At 41.4% G+C, this 21,912-nt stretch overlaps 1 long non-coding RNA gene across 1 annotated transcript in view; it reads right to left on the bottom strand.

Annotated features, from left to right (window-relative positions):
* Window positions 1-1,241: 1,241 nt before the first annotated feature.
* The window catches only part of LOC117831789, a 62,396-nt gene continuing 41,725 nt past the window's right edge, over window positions 1,242-21,912 (bottom strand). The window contains exons 3-4 of the long non-coding RNA XR_004635074.1: window positions 5,413-5,477; window positions 1,242-1,969 (exon numbers count right to left, since the gene is read on the bottom strand). This is a non-coding gene — a long non-coding RNA (uncharacterized LOC117831789). The remainder of the gene's footprint in view (window positions 1,970-5,412; window positions 5,478-21,912) is intronic.

Genomic DNA, 21,912 nt, shown 5'->3' with positions numbered 1-21,912 from the left:
AAATATAAAAATGTAATTCTGCCAAGTGGTCCAGGTCAGTTTGGTATGGTAATTTATTTATGTTTTCATTGGGGTACCAAAATAAACAGTCCATACTGCCCCACTTACACCTTTATGATATAGGTGTATAAGTGTACCTTAAAGGGTGGTGCTAAGCAAACTGTAACCAATAGAAGCTTTATATTATTTGGCCAGTAACATTATTTACCTTAATGATTACTCAGTTTTATGTATGTTTTTATTCATATCAGGGATGTTATACAGGCGTGGGGTCATTGGTCTTATCAGGAAACAATATTTTTTAAGGAACGGGTACCTAACACAGCAGCTGAGCAGTGAGAGGGGAACAGAGATGGATGCAAAGGGTAAGGGAGATCGCACAAGATGAAAGATTTCATGTGACCTGCCCTGTACCACACTGCAATGAACCTATTCGGATCACTTGGTGGAAACACACTATAAGTCTCCCTGTTAAACGACACAATCTGTTTTTGAGGTTTGAATTGTCTTCTTGTGTGTTGATATCCTTTATGCTAAGTAACGTTTAAAAAGAGCAGGTTCTGTGAAGCTGTGTAACCCTTTCTAGTACCATCTGATTTCATCATGTTGAGTTTGCAATCCTGCTAGTTAGCAGTATGATAGTTGAGCTCAGTCAACTGTAACTTTGATTGCTGTGAGGATATGGACTCAACCAATTTGCCAAGATTCCTCTTCACTTACTTATATTCTTAAATGAAGGAGTCTTTTCAATCAAATCATTATTCAACAAGAGTTATTTACTTAATGGTATCTCAAAGTTTTCTCTAAATGCATGACTATGACCAGATAGACTAAAAGCTGACGAAATAGGTAACACAGGTGCGTCTTATACTCCAGGTTTTACAGTATTTTGTGTGACGTCATCTTTTTCAGGAAACCACAACTTTTAGGAAAGCCCTTAAAAGGACACTTTAAAATTAACCTTTCACTCCCACTTGCATTAGTGAAGTAAAAGCTTCTTATTTTCAGTTACACTAAACTCAAACAACATTTAAATGTCAGATTTTTCCATTTTTGCTTAGCAAGAAAGAAAGAAAAGAGAAAGTGATACCCCTCTTGATTGTTGCCTTAGTAGCAGATACTGGCCAAACATATAATGAAGCCAGCATGACTGATACTACCAGCAGACACAAAGTAACACTATGAAGCACCTTATCAGTTATCCATCTGCAGGTGCAGTGACAAAACAAACAGACAGCAGCTTGGATACACTTTTTTAATTTTTTACTAACAGGCTTTACCAGACACAACAAAATTTATGGATTCATAAATCATGATGAGAATAAACTGTCTGACAGGTTTATTAACAGAGGCTTCCAATGTGTCACAATGATACCCAGTGTCAATAGATGAGGTTTAGGTTTGCACCTTGACAAACACTTCTTTGTGATCTCATTTACAAGGTGTCATAAGAGTTTCATTTTTATGATTGACTAATCCCTCTGAGGAACAGAGATGACATGTGTATTAATTAATTAAACACTCTGTTTAAACAGATGAACTATGTACGTGACGCTGTGGTGCAAGGGCTTAAAAATACAACCGATGAAAAAACACAGATTATTTTCCATTTGCAGTTCAGGAACTTGTTGATTCTGTATCCTAGGCGGATGTATGTAGGCAGGTGGAAAAAAATTAAGAATCCAGGTTCAATTTTGAAAAAGTTAAATAATTTGTAGATCCATTGTGGTAAATACAGTTTTTGTGAATCCGATTTTCCTATCCAGCACCTCTCCAGACGGATCTGACTGATCCGTTCCATAAAGCAGCAGACAACACTCCAATGTCCTGCTGATTTTATGTCACCGCTCCTCCACGTCCAAACTGCCAGCTCTGGATCCTGAGAGTGAGATTGTTCGGGAGATGCCAGAAGTGAACATCTGCTGCAAGGGAAGCTGGTCCAACATCCAATCCAGGATTTAGTTGGATCCTAGAAACATAATACAGAAACTAATGATTGACTGAAGCCAAACCCACTTTAAGCTTGACACATGTTTCTCATACCGGTACAAAAAAGAATAGGGTGTATTTGATATCCTTTCTTAAAGTGTAAGAAGTAACTGAGCAACCATGTGACTTAAATCAATAAGAAGAATTGATCAACACAACACAACCTGCTCCACTTATTCTGTAACCAGTACTGGCTCACAAACTTTCCCCAGGCTTAGAGATTTAAACTGGAAAAACCAAGTAGTAGATAAACTACCAAGAGCCTTGTCAACAACTGAAATGATTACTTTGTTAGTTGTGGTAAAATCCAAAATTTCCAGTAATGCATCCAATGGCAGAATTAACATCCTGCCCTAGTTTGGTTGAGACCAAAAGAAAGTCCTGGTGAAAACAAGAAGTCTAATTACAATGATTAAATACATGAATCATGACTTTAGAAGTGTTTAGTGTTTAAACGGTTCAGAAGAAGATCATACAAATTATTTTGTGTCAGTATTAATGTGTCCCTTTTTCTTAAAATAGCATCGTTCATCGGTGTCAGTTTCTTCTCTTTCCCAAGTTGCCAAAATATTGACGCACTAGAAACCTCTGTGGCTTTTGAAAGAGAGGCAATAGGCTTTGAGTAACTGAACTACCCTTAGAGAAACTCTTCTGCCTCACTCGGTGCACAGCTGTTTCTGAAATAGTAGAACAACCTTTAAAGTTTGGTTGGCGTACAAGTATGGGTGAGGAAGGAAACCTAGTCTACAATGTTTTTCCTGATCTTTAGCATCTTTTCATGCCAAAACTTCATATCATAACCAGTCAGCTATCCTCTGATGATGCTACAGCCTCAGGGACTGATGACTTACTTCTCAGGGCTTCTGGTGCAACTAGAAGCCAGTGATAAAGGAACTCCTGCCAAGAGTTCCTTTCTATATGTTGCCATTGTTTATGTTCTGACTGGTAACTTGAGAAGTGAGAATTAAATTAAAGTTGACAGACAACACGGAGGGGTGGTTTATTAGCCGCACTGGCACGCAGATATCAGCTTCAAGACATAGATTTTAGCTGAATTGTCCTTAGATGACTGCTGATTGGTTCCAGCATTGCATCACCGCTGAAACTGAATATTGCTTGTTCTACTAACAGAGACCGGAGAGACTTCTGATCACAAAACCCAGCCTTCAATGTACATATCCTGAAATAGTTTTAAAATAGATATTAACCTAGACCTAAACCTAAAGCTAGATCGGATATCGGTGATAAAGGGCTGATATATAGTGCCGATCCATATGGCAGATCTATTCATCTCATTTCTATGCTTTTCTGTGTTTACAACAGCCATGTGCGTCTCCTACGTCATAAGCGCCAGTTGGTCTGTGTATTTTGCCCAGTTTAGGTGCATTTCACGCTTCTTTTGCTAACAACTCCGCCGTAAACTTGCAACATGTGCAGCGGTAATTTTTTGATGGATGGCAGTCGCGCTGAAAAATATAATGAAAGCCTAAAGGAGGAAGTTTACGTCAGCTGTAGACTACTGCAAAGAAGCAAGAAACCTCCTATTAATGTATTCAAAGTGTGAAAAAATGGACAGGTTATTGGATTTAATTGATCCGGATCCTTGAAATAACAACCACCCTCTGGTTTAGCACTTGGAACCAAGGTACAGTTTTTCCCCTCCTTTTTAGTCTCCTCTCTTTGTATATAAATACTGGCTCTGCCATCCCTGTCACCTTTCTTGCATGTCTTCCTCCTTCCTCCCTTCCTTTGTTTCCTTCATGAAAATGAGGGAGTAGGGGGAGGTAAAACGTACAGCCCGACCTGAGGGAGGTTGAGCTCTAGCCCAAGCAGGCTTCTCACTCTGGCCTGTACTCTTTCTACTATCTCTCTACGGAGTACTCTCTCTGTTTTACTATTCTCTTTTCTCTTTTCAGGTGTGGGTGTGATGGGCTATCTGTTGAGTCTCCCTGAGGTGTCGTCAGCCTAAATGTACGAAACACTGGTGAAGTACATCTACCTTGTGTCTATTTCAAATAAAGAGATTGTATGATACCCTTGACGCACACTACTCTGGGCATCTATACAGATATGGAAAGACTGAGGCACCGGATTTTTGCGACAAAGCATCTGTATTTGTTGATCTGAGATGATATCCTGTTGTCAGTGTACAACATCTGTTTTTTCACAGCAAAGTCAAAACTTCCCAAAATGAGGTAATGCAGGTAGGTGGCCTCTTGACAACCTATACTCTGTTTCACCTGTACCTGCGCACTCAACCTCCTCCCACAGAATGACATCGCTCTGTCTGCCCCCGCAGCACTGAAGTTGTCATGGCAGCAGAGTGGCGGGACCGGCCTGTCCCGCCTGTTCTTTGCCCGAGGAAGGGAACAACATGTCAGAGGATAAGTAGTCATCCATCAATGTTTCTCATCTTCTTTCAGCCTGTCTGCACCTCTGAGCTGGTTTACCTGCCATGAGTCACGTTCCACCAGAAAACAGGATGTGGCCTCACTCGCTTTTTTTATGTCTATCATTTCTTTCTCTCCTTCTTCTATGTCCCAGACTTGCCAGCAAAGCTAAAACTACTCTCTCGCTTTTTGATAACCCTTTTCCAGCTTTACCATTTAGAAATCCTACTACCTAATTCTTTTCATTTTGCTCTTTATTCTGGTTCTTCCCTTCCCACGTTTCTCTCCTGTGCTTCACCTTGGAGCGGAGCCAGTGTGGCAGCATCAGCATACAGTACCAGGTCCCAACCTGCCTATGAGTCTCAGCCTGCCTGTGTAAGCCCGCCTGCGCCTGGAGCTGCGACCAAGGCTGGCCCCTATCTCCCTCCCTCATCAGCACATCTACTGTACCTGTCTGCTGGCACCCTGCCATCCACACACACAGTTCCCCTTCATTTACCCAGCAAACCTGGTGGACAGGGTGAAAAAAGAAGATAATGAAAGGCTAAATGTAGAGAAAAAGACTACTCATGTTGGGGTCAAGCATGTTTGACCTTTACTGAGAACACCCACTGCTACCTCATGTACAGTACTGCTCATTCAGGCTGCTGGCTGCCCTGCATAAGTCCATCAACAGGTTTCTTTGAAGGCCACCGACTCTGTGGTGGGTCATCAAAGCATATCTTCATTCATTCCCACTGAAAGGATCTGAGGCTCCTGAGAGACGCTGTGTTTGAAGTGATATCTCTGTGCCACTGCATTCTTCACCGTGCTGTCATGACTTGAGTTACACAATTAAATATACAAAAAAAAAAAGTACACACAGGCATAAAGCCAGTGCCACCACCCTGATCATGTCTCACATACATGTGAACTACCACTGCTGACGGTACCATGCTCTGGTTGTTTGTAGCAACTGACAGGTCATAATAACACTGCTCTGTGTGTGATCACAGGTGAGTGAAGATCAAATAAAAAACAGAGTCATCCCTACCTGCTGAGTCCCTTGAGATCATGTTTCCATTAGTCAGCCTCTTCTCAGCGCTCACCTGAAATCATCTGAAAGAGATAAAGGATGGGAAACAAAATGATTCAGATGGTTGCTCATTCAAGAGGAAAATAAAACTAGAATCAAACATAATTGATACCAGCTTTGTTCAAACTTGCACAACACTCCAGCAAATATTTATTTTCCAACAGCCCAATGAGAGAACAATCAGTTATTCTTTCATTTTTAGGGGTATGGTCAAGTTTTGGTGCAGCGGTTTCCAACTGAAAGTTGGGAAGGGTCTCAAAATAAATGTGAAGTGTGAGATGATATATAGAACGGAAAACATTTATCTAACATGAAAATTCAGATTTTTTTCTGAAGAACTCGATGAGTACTTCTCGTTGACCAAGAAGTAATATGCAACCAACGATTATGGGCCACACACACTCAGTTTAACTGGACATGAGTGAAGAAAGCCACTTCATTACGATCCATACACATTAAAATAACCAGTGTTGTACAATACTTCTATCAGTATCAGGGCCGATACTGAATAAAATGCAGTGTGATGCTTGCACAAAGTGTAATGAAAGTCAGTGAATGAAGTCAGTAATCAGTTTTGCCACTAATATAATGTAGACCATACTCTTTAACTACTATCAGACAATACTTAAGTCAAATGGAATATGTTTCAGGAAGGAAATAATGGAATATAATAACTTAAAATCTGTTTTACCCTCATAGACTGTTAAAAAAGTACGAGGTCTCAGTGAGGGAGTTTTATTTTTAAACTGCCTCCCTTGAGTTTCAAAGTAAAGCACGATGTAAAAACTCCTGGCAGTTCATTGGATCGTATAGATAAGAAGAACTAATTGATGATATTGTTGACAACTAAAAACAGCCAAATACCTATGATCCATGTCAACCACAACAGATGTTTCACATGTTAACCTTGTCTGTCAGTAAGACTTAACCAATATGTACGAGTTACATGCAATAAGTTTTTTTTTTTTTTTTTTTCTTTTTTTTTCTTTTTTTGAACTTTTAGACTTTATTTGTTTTTCTCATATTCTTATTCACATATACTCAATTGAATGATCATGGAATAATTGGACCCCCCCCCCCCCCCCATCAGGATGTAAAGTCAGGGTTCAAAATATATCACTGAAATCAAAAACAACAGTACTAACCTATCACAACCATTGAAAAGAAAAAAGAAAAGACTGCCTAGTTGACCAAAACCTCATCTAGGTTGCAATAAGTTTAAGTTAGAAGTGTGGCTGGGATTCCCGACAGGTGGGTGCACTGTAGCGGTTCGCTGTTTGGCCTCTTTACCGGTTTCTAGCAAAGGTTTTAGTTAACTGGAGTCAGCATTTCCAATATAGCAACCACCGTCTTTGGGCTTCATAACAACTCTTCTGGTAGGTGTCTTTGGTGTTCCCATGTTTGATTTCCTGTCCAGGTTGATCTGATCTGTTCAGCTTAATGAGTTTCGGGTGCTGGGTTCATTAAAAATATACTTGGCATATGTATCTAAAGTGGATTGTAGCAGAGAAACACCTCTGGGAAAGAGCTGAGGTTGCACTGTGGTGCTTCCATTGGAAACACGAAAGCATTGACTAGAGTGGGCACGGATCAGCTGCAGAGTACATGGAACTGATGGGACATAAAACACAGGCTTCCTATGGAACCTAGTGGTGAGCCTTGAACTGGCAAGTTATAAAAATTCACCGCTGTACAGTTTTCACAGATACAATGAAATGAGAGACTGTTTTGTCACTTCATTTATTTGTATCAGGCTGTAAACTTCTTTGCTATGCTGTAAAAATCTACATTTTTACATATGCTCAGATGGGGTTACCTTGGCTTTCATGGGCAGCCTCAAGAGGACACTAAGGAAACTGCAGTTTCTGCATTTCTGCAATGGTGGATACAGCTTGGCTCCCTCCAAAAGATCAGGCAACAGCCCTCTTACAGAGATTTAGGTTATAACTCAACTGTCCTGTCTACCTTCTTGTTGCATTATTATTAAGTCTTTGGGCCATCTAAAGCTGGTTTTATAACAGCCACAGGGCACAGACCTTTTCCAGTAGCTTCAAAGAACATTTGAATAGTCAAACCTAGAGCAGCGACATCGATCAGCCCACTCTGTTTTATGCAGATCTAAAGTTTCAGTGCAGCTCAGCGGTAGTTGGCAGGTCAGGAGAATGGAGGCAGTCAAAGAGGCTTTTCCATTATACTACTGAAAATAACTGGTGTGCTGGTTTTATTTTATTAGGGTTAATAGGTTCAGGTAGATATTGGATCATGAAACTGGTTTCGATCACAGGCTTCTCACTCCCGACATGTTTAAGACTTCTGTGCTCTGGACCATTGACAGCTCTGGTCCCTCTTCATCCATTCATGGACAAAGGTGCTCTCTGCTACTGAGTTTCACTATCCCAGACCAGTTACCTTGGCAACAAATGCACTGTTTCCGAGTGACAAAAAGACTAAACCTAAGAACCTCCTTTCAGGTTGAAGGCTCAAAGAGTGGAGGAGAAAACAGCAATAACAGAACGACGGGGAAAGAAACTGAATACCAGCAAATTACTTCCCAGAGTTTCTGGAGGACGTGGTGAAATGATTCTTTCTTTCCTCTCCCTTTTAAAATACCTTTCCCTGGCACCAGGCACCATAGGTAGCTGTGTTCTGGTCTCATTTCTTTTATGTCCTTTCTTGTATTTCTGTTTTTTCAGCTATCAAACTGAGCTAAGTGAGTTATCATGTACACCAGCAGGTTGGAAGCTGCATGTGGCTAGGCTAAGCCTCCGGATGAGGTAATGTTCAGAGGGCTGGCAAGCCAGGAGACGGGTTGGTCAGGTCTTGATTAGCTCAGGGGTAGGAGCTCTCTCTAATATTGGACACCCCTTTGTGTGGAGAGATTACTACCTTATGAAAAACTCCCCCTGCTGACGCGCCTGATGGGATCAGAGCTTCCTGCCTGCTTCATCGTCCTGCTTATGAGTTCTCCACACACACAGGAGAGAAAACACCACCAAACACTGAGCACACACACATGAACCTCTCAGAAAAGACAGGAGATCGCAGACAAACTCATCAGCACATCCAATACACACAGCTGCAAATGTCCCCGCATACCTAGGGCTCCCTCTCCTCCACCTCTGTCTGTGATGACCACAAATGGTGACCCCAAGGTGGAAAACACCCTGAATTTATTAACAAGGTTAGATGACACATAAACACACACTCATGTATGCTCACTTTCTTTTACTGTGGTCAACTCCCCCCGGCCAGTCTCCAATGAAAATCACATGATGGACCACATCCAGCACTAAAAAAAACAACTGAGAATTTCCACCACAAAAAACATCAACAAACAATGTGAAAGAAACCATGAGGATTCAGAGGCTGAGCTTCCAGGGGATTCAATCCCAGTAGTCCTCTAAACCGAGCTGAGGCAAGAGGATGATTTTAATTATTTGATATAATTCTGATGGTCCATTAGTTCAAAATAAAGCACTGCTTATAACTGTTTTTTCAACACAAATTGCAAACAAAACCAGCACCAGAGTCTGAAGCAGACAGTCTTTCCTTATGCATGTATTTAGTGGCAGCTTCATTTAAATGTATCCTTTCCCAATATATCTTATTCAGGATTCAAAAATGAAGATATAAATGCAGCATGCTTGTTTGTTAAACTACACATCAAACTTCAACGCTATCTTATCTCTACTGTCTAAGACTATACTAATAAACAATTGTATTTCTGCAGTGTACCTTCTAAAAACAAATAAATACTTTTATGTGTGCGACCACAAGCATGCAGGCACACATGCGTCCACCCACCCACCCTCACAAAAACTCTCTCTCATACACACACACTCAGACACACAACCTGTCAGGGATGCTGGCACAACCTTGCGCCAGTGGTCCTTTAAACCAGTCATGTGAAACGACCCGTACCTTTCTGCAAATCAGATTACATCTCCGAGCTGAGGTCTGCAATTCCACACACACATTTAAAGCTCAGGGTTCAGGTCCATGCAACACACACTCACAGACACACACGAACACACAGCTTAATCAGATTTTGCCCTACAAACTTCTCGTTTTTGTAAATGCATGCAAACTGCCAGTGTCAGCCAGTCCCGGAAATACTGGCTCAAAGTGCGCACATATAAACTTGCAGGACACAGTAAATATACTGCACATACCTACTACACAATTAATACTAAAATAAGTACAGTTAAGGCCACAGATTCCATTGAAAAGGAACAAACAGAGCAATATTTTTTAGAGGAATATCAAGGCGGCTGATAAGCCTCCTTTCAGCAGCGCTCGACTGCTGTTTGGCAGCTCTGCGTTGGAATGAGCACATGTGGAAACATGTTTATAGTGTGTTTGGCTGGAATGTGAATGATAGATGATTCGCAAATGATCCAAGTCCAATCCAGGTTACCAAGCAGACTGATGTGTGGAAGCAGGAAAATCACTCTAGTTTCCTCTGCTTAAAGAGTGTCAAAGTCAATGATTTATTAACTTATCTTAAACAATCTTGATTCCATTTAAGGACTGAGTGCGTGAAGAGTATGATAGGAACAGTAAAAGCTGTTTACCATCATGGGTATGTCAGTATTTTTTTAAAGCAAAGTTCTTCTACACTTTGAAAATGCTGCACCTTAGCTCGGGTGATCAGGTTTGCAGCTATTCAAGGTTTTTGCTCAATCTTCGTCATGACGCAAAAGAAGCTTGTCGGTTGGCTTCTAGTGGACTGGCCTAATTAAGCCCAGACAGTTGGAGGAAGTACAAGTCTGTCCCAACAGGATCTACGTTAAGTCTCCACTCTGCTAATCAGAAAGCCCTTAAACTACATCAGTATGTCCCTCTGGCCAAACCAACAAACAAATCTCATTCATCTTTAGTACTTTTAAGGAAACTTTACTTGCACCGGGTACATTAATTCCTGCTGTTGCATTACTCATTTTAATAAACACAATCCTAAAAAGATAAGCTGTATTTCTCATTGTTTGCCATACATTTGCCCTTGGTGCCATGGAGGTAAGAGGATGGAAAGTTGTGGGTGGCAGGAACCCGAGATAGTCATGCCATCAATGGGGTGTCAGGACTCTGTCAGCCAGCCTACCTCAAGTTCAACTCATTCAGGTCACTCTCTCTTCACAGTGACATCTGAGAAGCAGCAAAGAGGGAAATGGAGCATTGGAGGGGCCGCACCCTGGGTTGGATTGCACTGGACACTCAGATAAGACGACAGGAAAGGGCAGATTGGGGCAGGGTAACAGGGGAATCTGGCTGGGGCTACTGTTACTTCAGGAAGAGCTCACTCATCCCTCAGATCACCTGCCACACCTGTGGAGGAGGGGACCAGGTTCAGTGTCACCAGTCGGGAATCTGTGACCAGAGCATCAGAGTAAACTGAGTGTAAACGGATATAGCTTGATATCTACAACAACTTTGTAGAATGAAAGACTGCACTGGTAGTACGGGTTTTAGCCACTGTTTCCAAGCAACCATTGTCCAAAGAATACTACTGTGGAATTATAACGTGTGAAGCACTTGAGTCCGAGATACATATTACAAAGAGATCAAAAGAAGGGCACCTTATCTGATATCTTACTGCAACTTATAGTGAGGTATTGTACCCTGTCCTGTCGTATCATGTCATATTGTGTCGTATCATGTCGTATTGTGTCGTATCATGTCGTATTGTACCGTATTGTGTGCTGTATCATGCGATACAATGTATTGTTCTGTATAATATTGTGTCATGTTAAATTGTACTGTATTGTGATGTCCAGTAATATATTGTGTGGTATCCCATTGTATCGTATCACAATGTTTCGTATCACAACATAGTGTCTTTACAGTATTGTTTTGTATCGTATCGTATCATACTGTACTGTATCACATTGTATATCATATTGTATATCGTATCACATACTGAGTTTCTAGCTTTGAAACATTTCAGTCAAGTGTTTGTTTCTACTAATTTCAGCGCTGTAAATCAACTTATATGGCCAACTGAAACCGGCTGTAGTCACATTTTTTTGAAGTAAGTACTTTGGAGTCTTCAAAGACACCTGAGTTTCATTTTAAGTTTTGAAAGTTGGTACACTAAGTTTTTACTATTAGTTTACCAAAGTTTGATACTAAAGGATGTCTCATAACAGGACAAAATGAATATAAAGGCAAGCAAGTCTCTTGAGATCTAGAAGAATTTGCTAGTTTCAGTGTCTAAATTACTGTACTATCAAAGGATTTGTTTTATATCTTATATAACGGACAATGATACAACATAGGGACTGTAAGTCAGCTGGTATCTGACACAGTCTTACATTCATATTCACTGATGCAATACCAATGAGTTACTGGGGGTAGAGAGTGATACATCTCACGAGACATCTGGTCAGTCCTACGGCACACATGCCTGAGAACACACAAACGCACACACACACAAGTAAGTAAACAAACTTGTAGTATCTTCATCTGGAGTGCATTTCCTGTCCTGCAGGTTGACATATGGCCACTTATTCCTGTTTTTACACCACTTCATCTCACTGTTTAGTGCCCAGTCAGCACAGAGATGACTGTCTTAGCTCTGGCACAGACCTTAACAGGGACAAGGACCACAACCTCAGACTTCTGTAGTGGGTTTTGACAATCTTAAGCAACAAGACATACTAAGCGCATCTGGAAAAAAAACCTTCATGGAGGATTACGATGGTTAAGGATATAGTTTTGACAAGCACAGTTCCCCCTTTTGGCTAATTCGCTCCCTAAGAAGTAGGGAGGTTGCAATAATCAGAGTCATACAACGACCCGATAATCTGGAATGGAAATTTAAGAGGATCATTAAATCAAGCGCCTCTTTAATAAGACAAATTAGACAGCTCAACCCTCTTGCCTCAGTGAACTTACTGTGGAAAAATCTAGTGTGTCGAGTTTTACAGGGTGCAAAGTAAGGAGAAAGTTTTTTTCAGCAGCAGTGGTGATGAATTGTCTCATCTGAAACAAGCATGTCACCATGTGTATTCTATCACCTTCTTAAACCAGTAGAGGTAGTGACCAGGAGTGGTCACAGGAGCTGTGAAATGTTAGTTTTAGAGCAAAGGTAAACAGCCTCTCCCATGGTGGGCCTGTACCCTACACAGAGTAAGCACATGTTTCCCATTGTGGTTAAAAGGGAAGGGGATTAAAGTGCACTGCAGCCGGAGCCACAGCTATACACCCCATGGTGGGATCACAGTCCTCTCAGGTCTTTCAGTACTGCTGATGCAGCCCAGTTAGAAGTGGTTGGTGTTTAGGGAGAATCAGTGGCCAGATCTATCAGATGGACTAGTTAGCTGGTCCTCCAGAGCCCAAATTTGAGGCCTTTCTTTGGGATGAAGGGGGCAGGTTTGTTACCATGTTGACAGGACTAGGAACTGAGACAGGCAGACAGTCACACAAACACAGGCTAGGTAAGGGTTATGAAAAGGTGTTGAAACTGAGCTGACATTGTTTTTCAGAGGCCCTATGAAAAAGAGCTCACCTTCAAAAGTTTTATTAAAGACAGAAACAGAAGTAGAGTTAAAAGAGGTGAAGGCAGAGTTGGACGGAAAACAGAAGCAGAAAAAAATCTGGTGGATGGTTCAGTGGTTTTGGCTGCAAAATATGAGGTAGTCACCCCGGGGCCTCAGGGTCAAATAGGCCACATTCAGGTACCACAGGGGACAGTTAAAGCAGGAGACTGTGACTGTGCAGCCAATTAAAGGACACTTTAAAAAGGCAAATACTGCAAGGGACATTGAGGAAGATATGCATAGTGGAGCATATCTGCCCTTACCAAAAACTGCCAATTAACTAACACCCCATGAAGCTCAGCTGTGACCGCTTCAGCTGGTCAGCTTCCATGTGCAGTGAGTAAAAACACTGCAGGGTATGAAAGAATGGAAGAGAAGGTCAAACATTACGGGTTTGTTGAGTATGATTAAGGGTTTTTTAAACATCAGACTAAAGTAATGAAATGTCGAAGGATGTGTCTAAGGATTAGGGATGGGTACGATTACTCGAGTACTCGCCGTTGACCCCATTATCGAATAGCATTTTGTTCCTCGCACACCTGGCAAGATAACTTGAAATCATACAGCGTTACATGTGTGACCATGTGCTTTTTGTTTTCGCCTAACTGAATATACCAGGTAGGAAATAATTCACAGGATATAAATGTTTGCCTTTTTCCGGCCACGGCTTCAGCTTTAGAACGCACCAAGCCACATTTCAGCAAAAACAACTGTTTTACAGCAGCTACGGCAACTCTCTAGGAACATGTTATTCAACCGAAAACAAAAGCACAACAAACACAGAACCGTCTGCGACACCTGCGGCATGTCAGTTAAAAAAAGTAATGTCTGGAAGTACTTTGAAAACAGTGCAAGATATGTGGCGTTAAACTTGCGTACCATAGAAATACTAGTTTGATGCTTAACCACATACGCTTAAAGCACAAGGAGAAAACAGTGGAGACGGATAACAGTCAGTCTCGCATCACGTCTTTTGCTCGGCCTGTTAGCACGCGTCGTTGTGATGAAACCAGAGCGGAGAAGATTAGCCTGATGATAACCAAAATGGTAACTGGAGATATGCTCCCATTAAGTTTTGTAGAAGGAGAAGGCTTCAAAGAGCTGACCACGTTAGTCGAGCCGGAGTACAAGCTACCATCACAGTAAACAACAACTACGAGAGTGGAAAAGATGTCTGAAGAAAAGGCAGCAGAGCTTACTACAATTCTGGTCTGGTAGGTCTGTGTCCGACGGACTTTTATTTATTCATTTTTGTGAACGGTTTTAAAAAATAAATAATTGCGAGTACTCGAGTAATCGTTCATTAGGAAATTTGAGTAATCGAGTACAAGGATTACGGTAAATTACCATCCCTACTAAGGATGTGTCTAAGGATTTGCCTTGACAAGTAAAAGCTACTACCTGACCATACCTGATAAAAACCAAAATACTTTATATAGGCAGTGGACTTGTGAGTATGACACCACTTACTGGTTTGTGTACAGCCGTTTTGAAGCCACAAGGTATTTGTAGAAGTTGCCCCATCTAGGTTATTTGGAGTTGACAAGGGGCTTGGAGAGATGGTACGTTTTGGGAGTATAACAGCTGTACATCCTGTGTCCAATGGCAATTGATTATCTACATAATAAGATAGTAAATGTTTCCTCTGGCACAAGAACAACAACTGTTGAATTAAACAAACTGGGTAACTTAACAAAACCATTCTCAACTCTGAGGTCTGACATTTTCTCTGCAGTAGGCCAACAATAATACTGACTACCATGTGCAGGCAGAAACATTAATATATATAGGAAACACTGAGGTAGGGTGAACGCAGACACCAATACCTGCTGATTAGTGCTAATACATCAATGCAAGAGTTTCACTCACCAAAAAACCTGGAGTCCAGACTGCCTGTTAGTACAATTATCCACACAGCCAGCCACACGATTTGCTTAAAATTTGCATGCAAATTTATCTCCAATATGCGCCAAAACAACAAACTGCCAACATATCAGTGCCAGATGGCCACACCTCTAATTAAGCCTTAATATTATTACATTGGTTGGATAGTTGACAATTCCTTCGTGTGCATTTGTAACGAATAGAAAAGCAAGTCATATCAAGAGTGTTGTGTTTCCCATAGTGTATTTGCTATAAAGTATGGAACTATCACAACAAGTGGGACATTAACTTTTAAAAATGCTGTGCAATTATAATTTCATCTGAACAAGCAAATTGCAAGCATTTGACATATCCTAAATTACTTGAAAAGTATATATAGAAGCTTCATTCTTGACCTTTTGACTTGAAAGCAAACACACATTGTCAGAATAAATGAAAAGTAGATGTCACATGTCAATATTTTTGGTGACATTTGTGAGTCTGCTTCCCACTGTTTGAGGGAGGAATTGTGGAGAACCGTTTCGGTGCAGTTCCCAAGTGTTTGAGCAGATCTGCAGGACTTTCTCACCCACAAACACACGTTGAGTGAGTGAGGGAGTATGGCATGTTAATAAGCATGTGCGTGGTCGTGTTTTGAAACTGGAAACAGATTTATGCAGTGTTGGGGATCAGCCCTTTAAAAGGTCACACTGAACAAGTTAGCCCAGCTCAGTAAGCCCTGTTCCCTCAGCGATCCTTTAGGTCCATGGTTTTACAACACCCAGGACAGACAAGTAAGCATTACTCTGGCTACTTTCTCCACTTGATGACATCAGTTTTTGCTTGCTAGAGTGACACCAGATCAACATGTAGGATCTTTGATTAACTGGGTCCTACAAGGGTCTTGGAGTGTTTCTGTCTGAAAAAAAGAAGTTCTCAGGAGTCCTAAATCGTTGGACGCAAACAAGCCTCTGGCCTCAAACACAACCACAGGACCACAGAGCGGGGTGCCCTGGCATGGGATAAAATTGCCCTAACAGTAACAGAACTTTCCTATCGACACTGATCACAGCGTTACATGGGATGGACTTAAAGGGGATATCTGTTAAACTCTCTTGATTGCAAACATCCTTCAGCGACACATGTGAATTGGCAAACACACCTAAACACACATTCATGCAGAGACAGAAAAGCCTTGACATTCACCGCTGGATGCATGTGTGTGTGTAAATACTGTCCATGCACTCATTAGTAAAACATGCAAATCTCCTGATGTAAATGTCAGGGAGTGAAACGGTGGAAATAAGGTGGGATGAGGAACACCATCAAGTCTAATCCGGCCAGGGATTAGCAGCAGGCAAATATCACCAATAATAAACAAATGACTAGCATTCCCCAGCCTGTGTGGTTACAAGCCTCAGGGCTCCGGCTAGAACCCAGCAGGGTCTGGATCCAATCCCTGCTGTTTATCAGTGAGAGTGGAAGCGGCCACTTGTGAAACCTCCATGACAAACACTCCAGGGACAAGCCCAGATCAGCCAACAGAGGAGTACAAGTCAGTCACTCCTCCCTCAATGATTTACAGCTCAGACCTCAGAGTCCTCAGCTGGATATTCCAGGCGAAAATGGCCTGTTTGGTACCACCACATTATTCACTCTGACACTGCTATCTTGTTAGCCATATTCAGTAAGGTGGTAATTAGATTTAGCCTCAACCAGTATCAAGTGACTGACATAAAACTGACTACTCCCATGCAGGGGTTACTAAGAGGGGTAGTATGAGGTGGCATGGGACACCCTTGAAATTTGTTGGCCACCCAAGGTGCCACTTGAAAATCCTAAAGTTTGATCGCCTATTTGCCTTGTCAGAGTCAGGACTTGTGTTAAAATTTTTAATTGGGCTGAGTTGGAGGTGACTTACAACTTAACCTTTTGCAGTTATTCAAGATGAAAGATATAAATTTTGCTGCTCTGTTGGGTTTCTTTTTATAGCCAAAACAACCCCAAAGACCAATTTTATTCCAAGATATACATATGAAAAAGTGGGATTGTCCTGTAATCAGGGTTTTGACGATACAATGTTAATATCTGTTCACAACAGTGGACAGCAGCATTTATCTGTAAATAATGAAAGATGCAAAGACAGTGAACAACTTTGTACAAAAGCAGGACAAGTTTACCATCAAGGTGGAGTTCAGATCAATCTTCAAAAGCGGGGTCGTCTTGTAATCAGGGTCATCCTATATTCAGGCCAATACCGTACATGCTGTAATATGACAGCATGTCAATTCTTTAATGTAGAAGCCTACATAAGTCAGGGGCCCAGTTGAGCCAGCTCATCTTAAAATTTGGATCTTCCCCTGCGCTTACATAAATTTCAGTCAAGGCAAAGTTAGATAACAGAGTGAGTTAAGCAAGTAAGCGTTCTATGCAGATGACATCCATGCAGGCAACCTTGTTCTTTTAAAGTAAATGTTTGCTCAGACGGTTTTCATTCCTGTAAACTCCATGCAGTTAAATATATTTTCACAGACAGATAATTCCAATGCTTACAGTGTTGGCCAAATGACAACATTTACTGTTCAATGAAAGGAATCCACATAAATCAAATCCTATTCTATAATAATAATAGCCCAAAATTTCAATTAATTCTGAAAACGGTGATAAGATGTAAAGCCCATTTTACTAAATTTTCTGACATTTTAAAGAAAATATAAAAACCCGTTTTTGATATGTTTAAGATGAGATTAACTTTAGTTTGAAATGTTTAGTTTGCCTTTTATTAAATTGGTCAATTTTGGCACTGCTTACCTCTATAACCCCTTACCACACTTTAAGGACCAACAGGACAACTATTCTACAAATATTTTTTGCATAACTGGCTAAAATTTAGGATAGAGTCTGAAGCCAAGTTTAAAGTTCTCATGCTAAAGGGAAGAATTGACTTAATGACGGCAGAAGCCAACATAAGAAAGACTTCAAAGCAGCACACCTGTTTAACATTATTGACAAAATATTGATTCCTTGTCTAGGTGTAACTATGGAGATTATTGCAGAGGAATGTTTGCCGGATAAGGTAATGAGCCATAAATTCCCTTAAGTAGTAACAGGGTTGGTTAATTAGCAGGGTGTTTTGAAACAGATCAAAGGTAAAGTAGTGAAAGCAGGTTGTAATTTCGTCTGTGCAGCTTTCTACAACCAGGAAAGCTGCAACCTCGATCTCTTCTACCAGCTTTAAAGCTCAAAAATCTTAACTACGATGGATTATGTAGACCTTAATCTCACCCTGTATATGGGTGTGTGTATTTGTGGGTGTGCTGGTAGGTTAAGTAATCCCTTTGCTCTAATCCACCTATTTTGTTTCGGTCCACTGTTCAAATTCAAGGTGGAAAAGTGCCGAGACGACAACATTTTGTCTTCTCAGTCCGTCTGGTTCACAGTAGTTTACCTGCTGAGCTCAGAGACTCACCAAGCCTGAAGGACTCTGTCGCTCTAACCCTGTCCCCAAGCATGTCCCAGGCATGCACAAAAGCCATCTGGGGTGCGTCTGAGAGCTTTAGCAACAAAATAACTCTTTCAATCTGCACTCTGCATGGTTCTGACTGCAGGACGCTGAGGTCGCCAATACCAAGACTCTTACTGGACTACTCCTCCTCCTTCTCCTACACTCCTCTAATCCTGGCCTACATGACTGACTCTGACTGAAAGCACCACACGCCAGAGGTGGGAGCCAAAAGCACTGTGAGATTGAAGAAAAAGACCACCTGCTCATCAAACTAAATTGCACTCACTGAAGGCAATGGGGGAATAGAGAGAGTGAAAAGGAGGGGAGAGGAGAAAAAAGTAAGTAAGAATACAAAGAAAGACAAGTCACTGCTCTCCCTCTGTGATCTTGGCAGACAAAAGAACAAATTACATTTCTGCGTCATGCCCCCCGAGGGTCAAAATCAGCACAGGGTCCCTCTCAGTGCTGTTTGTGTGCGAACATGTTGATATAGGTTCCATCAGTTCCCACAAGAGAGTGAGGGAGGTGCACAGGCCTACCTTTCAGCCTTTCATCTTGGCTTCTTTTGTATTCTGCTATACGCATGTGTCTGTTGTCTCTCCCTTCTATTGGGCTGAATTGACTGTTATTATTCCAAACAGCATTATCTTCATTAATGCCACAGGTCTCAGGACTTTGCACTCTCTGGGAGTCGGGTCTGGAGAGGGCTGCAACCAATCTCCCTAGATAAAAGCTCAGCGGAGAGCTCTATGCAAGCCAGACAGCACGGACTAGCCTTCATCCCCACTCCTCATTCTCACAGAGAGGTATAGGCCCTACAAAGTTGAAGATATGGCTTTAATCTTAGCACTTTCAGTCAGACGGAAACATTTGAACTAAGAGCAGCTCTATAGAAAGCTATCAGAAGTCACTACAGGATGTTGGGCACTAGTCAAAACAAACAAATTGTATTATTTGAAATTTAATATTACAAAAATGCAGGATGGAGAGCATCCATGATGAAAGTTTAAAAACCCGGAAACTGAAGGAAAAAGGTTACAAACATTTCAGGTTATAAGTCCGGGATTTTTATCTTCTGCTGCTACAGCTCATGAGTGTGCCCTTCATTTCTACTGTTGTAGGTGGCTCATGTGCCATTTCCCAATGTCAGCCATGCATGGCGAGTTATTTTAAAGGTGGTGTGGAGAGCTGACGTGTGGCCAGGCCAGGCCGGGGCAGCTGCTGGGGTCTCGGCTTAGTGCCCCAAGCCCCCTTGCTCCAGTGGTCACACAGCATCAGCTCCCGGCCCGAGCCCCGGACACTGATTTATGGGACAGGGGGATTACCATCAAACCAGCCGTGAGGACCACCCAGATGGTGGCACAGGAGGACAGCCACACAAAAACACAGACAGACAGACACGCATGCAAACTTAAATATACCAATGCATTTACACAAACACTCTACACAAGCAATCTTATCCTCTTTTTTACACATATCCACACAAACCCACCTTTAAACCAAGTATGACTTCAACACAACAATGTTAAAGATGAAAACACTGGGAACTATCCAAACATTATAGCTGCAGATGCCATTTGTAAGGCTCTCTTAACCACCCAAGTGCGTAGGACGGATTAGTTTGCTGAGGCTTCCTCATTACCACAAAGCAAGGGAGCCAACTTTGCTCATCGAGGCTCATATGTTTCTGCAGGATGAGCCTGGTTAGAAGTAATTCCACTCAATTATGTCATATGGTTTCTTTCCCTTTTCTCACTGACAATTGCATTATGCACAATCGAGGGGTGAAGACTTGTGGACTCTGCTATCTCAACAGTCCAAAACAGCTTTGAAGTCACAAACCAGGAAAAGAGGCAAGGCTTTAACTTTGGCTTAATTCTATCTGGATGTCTGATAACTTTCTCCTTAAGTTACTACAAGCCCAATTCCCAAAAAGTTGGAAAGGCGTGTAAAGTGTTGATCAAAATAAGTTTTGATGCTCAATTTTATTTTCATGAAGACCTTTTATATTACAGCAAGACATTGCCAAACCATATTCTGCACAAAACACAACAGCATGGCTCCGTAGTAGAAGAGTTCAGGTGCTAAACTGGCCTGTCTGACGTCCTGACTTGTAAACCATTGGAAACATTTGGTGCATCATGCAACAAAAGATACCAAAAAGGAGACCATGAAACTGTTGAGCTGTCAGAATACTAAATCAGGCAAGAATTGGACAACATACTATTAATGTCACTGATGTTACAGTGTTGTTAAAAGAAAAAGATGTGATGCAACACAATGGTAAACATTCACCATCATTCTTTGCTGGCATGAAATTTAAACTGAGCACATGTTTTTCATACAACTATTTTTTTAATCAGTTTTAACATCTGGTATGTTTTCTTTGCACCATTTTCAATTAAAGCTGCTGTTGGTAGGCATGGTGTAAAAAACGTTACTTTTTTTCTGCTGGGTTTGGAGAAAAGGTCATAGTGCCCATTCGTACTCATCGGTAAGTGGAGTAATTTGAGACTATTGCGAAATCTCTGTGTTTTCCAATGCCTTTGTATCAAGCAATGTTATTATTCCCATCATTCCTGTTATGACGTTCCAATCATAGCTAATCTCCAATCCTCTGTCCTGATTGGTTAAGGGGTGGCCCCTACTACGTCCTCCGATTGGTTATGAGTCCGGCACTATCATGACTGCACATGCCGATCTGTGTTGGGGGGCTAAGAGAAAAGCTGGTTGGGAGGGATAGCGTTGACATTCGAATTCCCTCTCTCTGAACAGATGTTTACTCTGTGACTACCAACAGCAGCTTTAAGTATAGTGTTAATTTTTATTTGCATATCATTAAATTCTGTTTCTAATCACATTCTTAAAATATTTTGGAAAACAAGTTGTAAATAAAGGGACTGGACTTATCCTTAATACATTTCAACTAAGTCATATTTTCATGAGCAAATACGCTGAGCTGCACAGGAAAAAAAGGAAGGAGAGCACATACTTTTCACTTGCTGGGGCAAAGCGCAACTCAACCTCTAGGCACCAGTTGGATGAGCCAAACAATAAGAGTCAATGATAAATCGGACGTGGTGCATTCCTTGGGCAAACACTCACTTCATAAAGGGAGACAGGTAAGCAAACACTCACCTGCCCTGAGCTAATAACGCGTGTGGAGGCAAACACACACACTCGCACATGCACACACTTGAGTTTGTCGATATGTTATGACAATGATGGGAATTTGACGGAGCAGACCTCTATTGGCATAAAGACAGTACAAGATTTTCTCAGGAAAACTAAATAATAAAAATACATCAAATCTCAGACAGAGTCACGTGTTTTATTCTTTGTAATGAGATCACAAAAGAAGAATGCAGGAGACTTGTGTAAATTTGTGCTGGATTGCTGTGCTATGTGGAGCGTAGAAACAGGCTGGTACACACAGCTACAGTGTATATGATAGACCTGCTCTGTTTAGAGTTTTTGTTACTCACTGCACTGAAAAAATAAACAGAATTAGTATTATTTTAAATACAGCAATCCCAATGGCTGCAGGAGAAG

The sequence above is a fragment of the Notolabrus celidotus genome, chromosome 20 (genome assembly GCF_009762535.1).
Source record: "Notolabrus celidotus isolate fNotCel1 chromosome 20, fNotCel1.pri, whole genome shotgun sequence".
NCBI lineage: Eukaryota > Metazoa > Chordata > Actinopteri > Labriformes > Labridae > Notolabrus > Notolabrus celidotus.
Note: the sequence above shows the minus strand (reverse complement) of the source record. Positions and strands in the feature narration are given on the sequence as shown.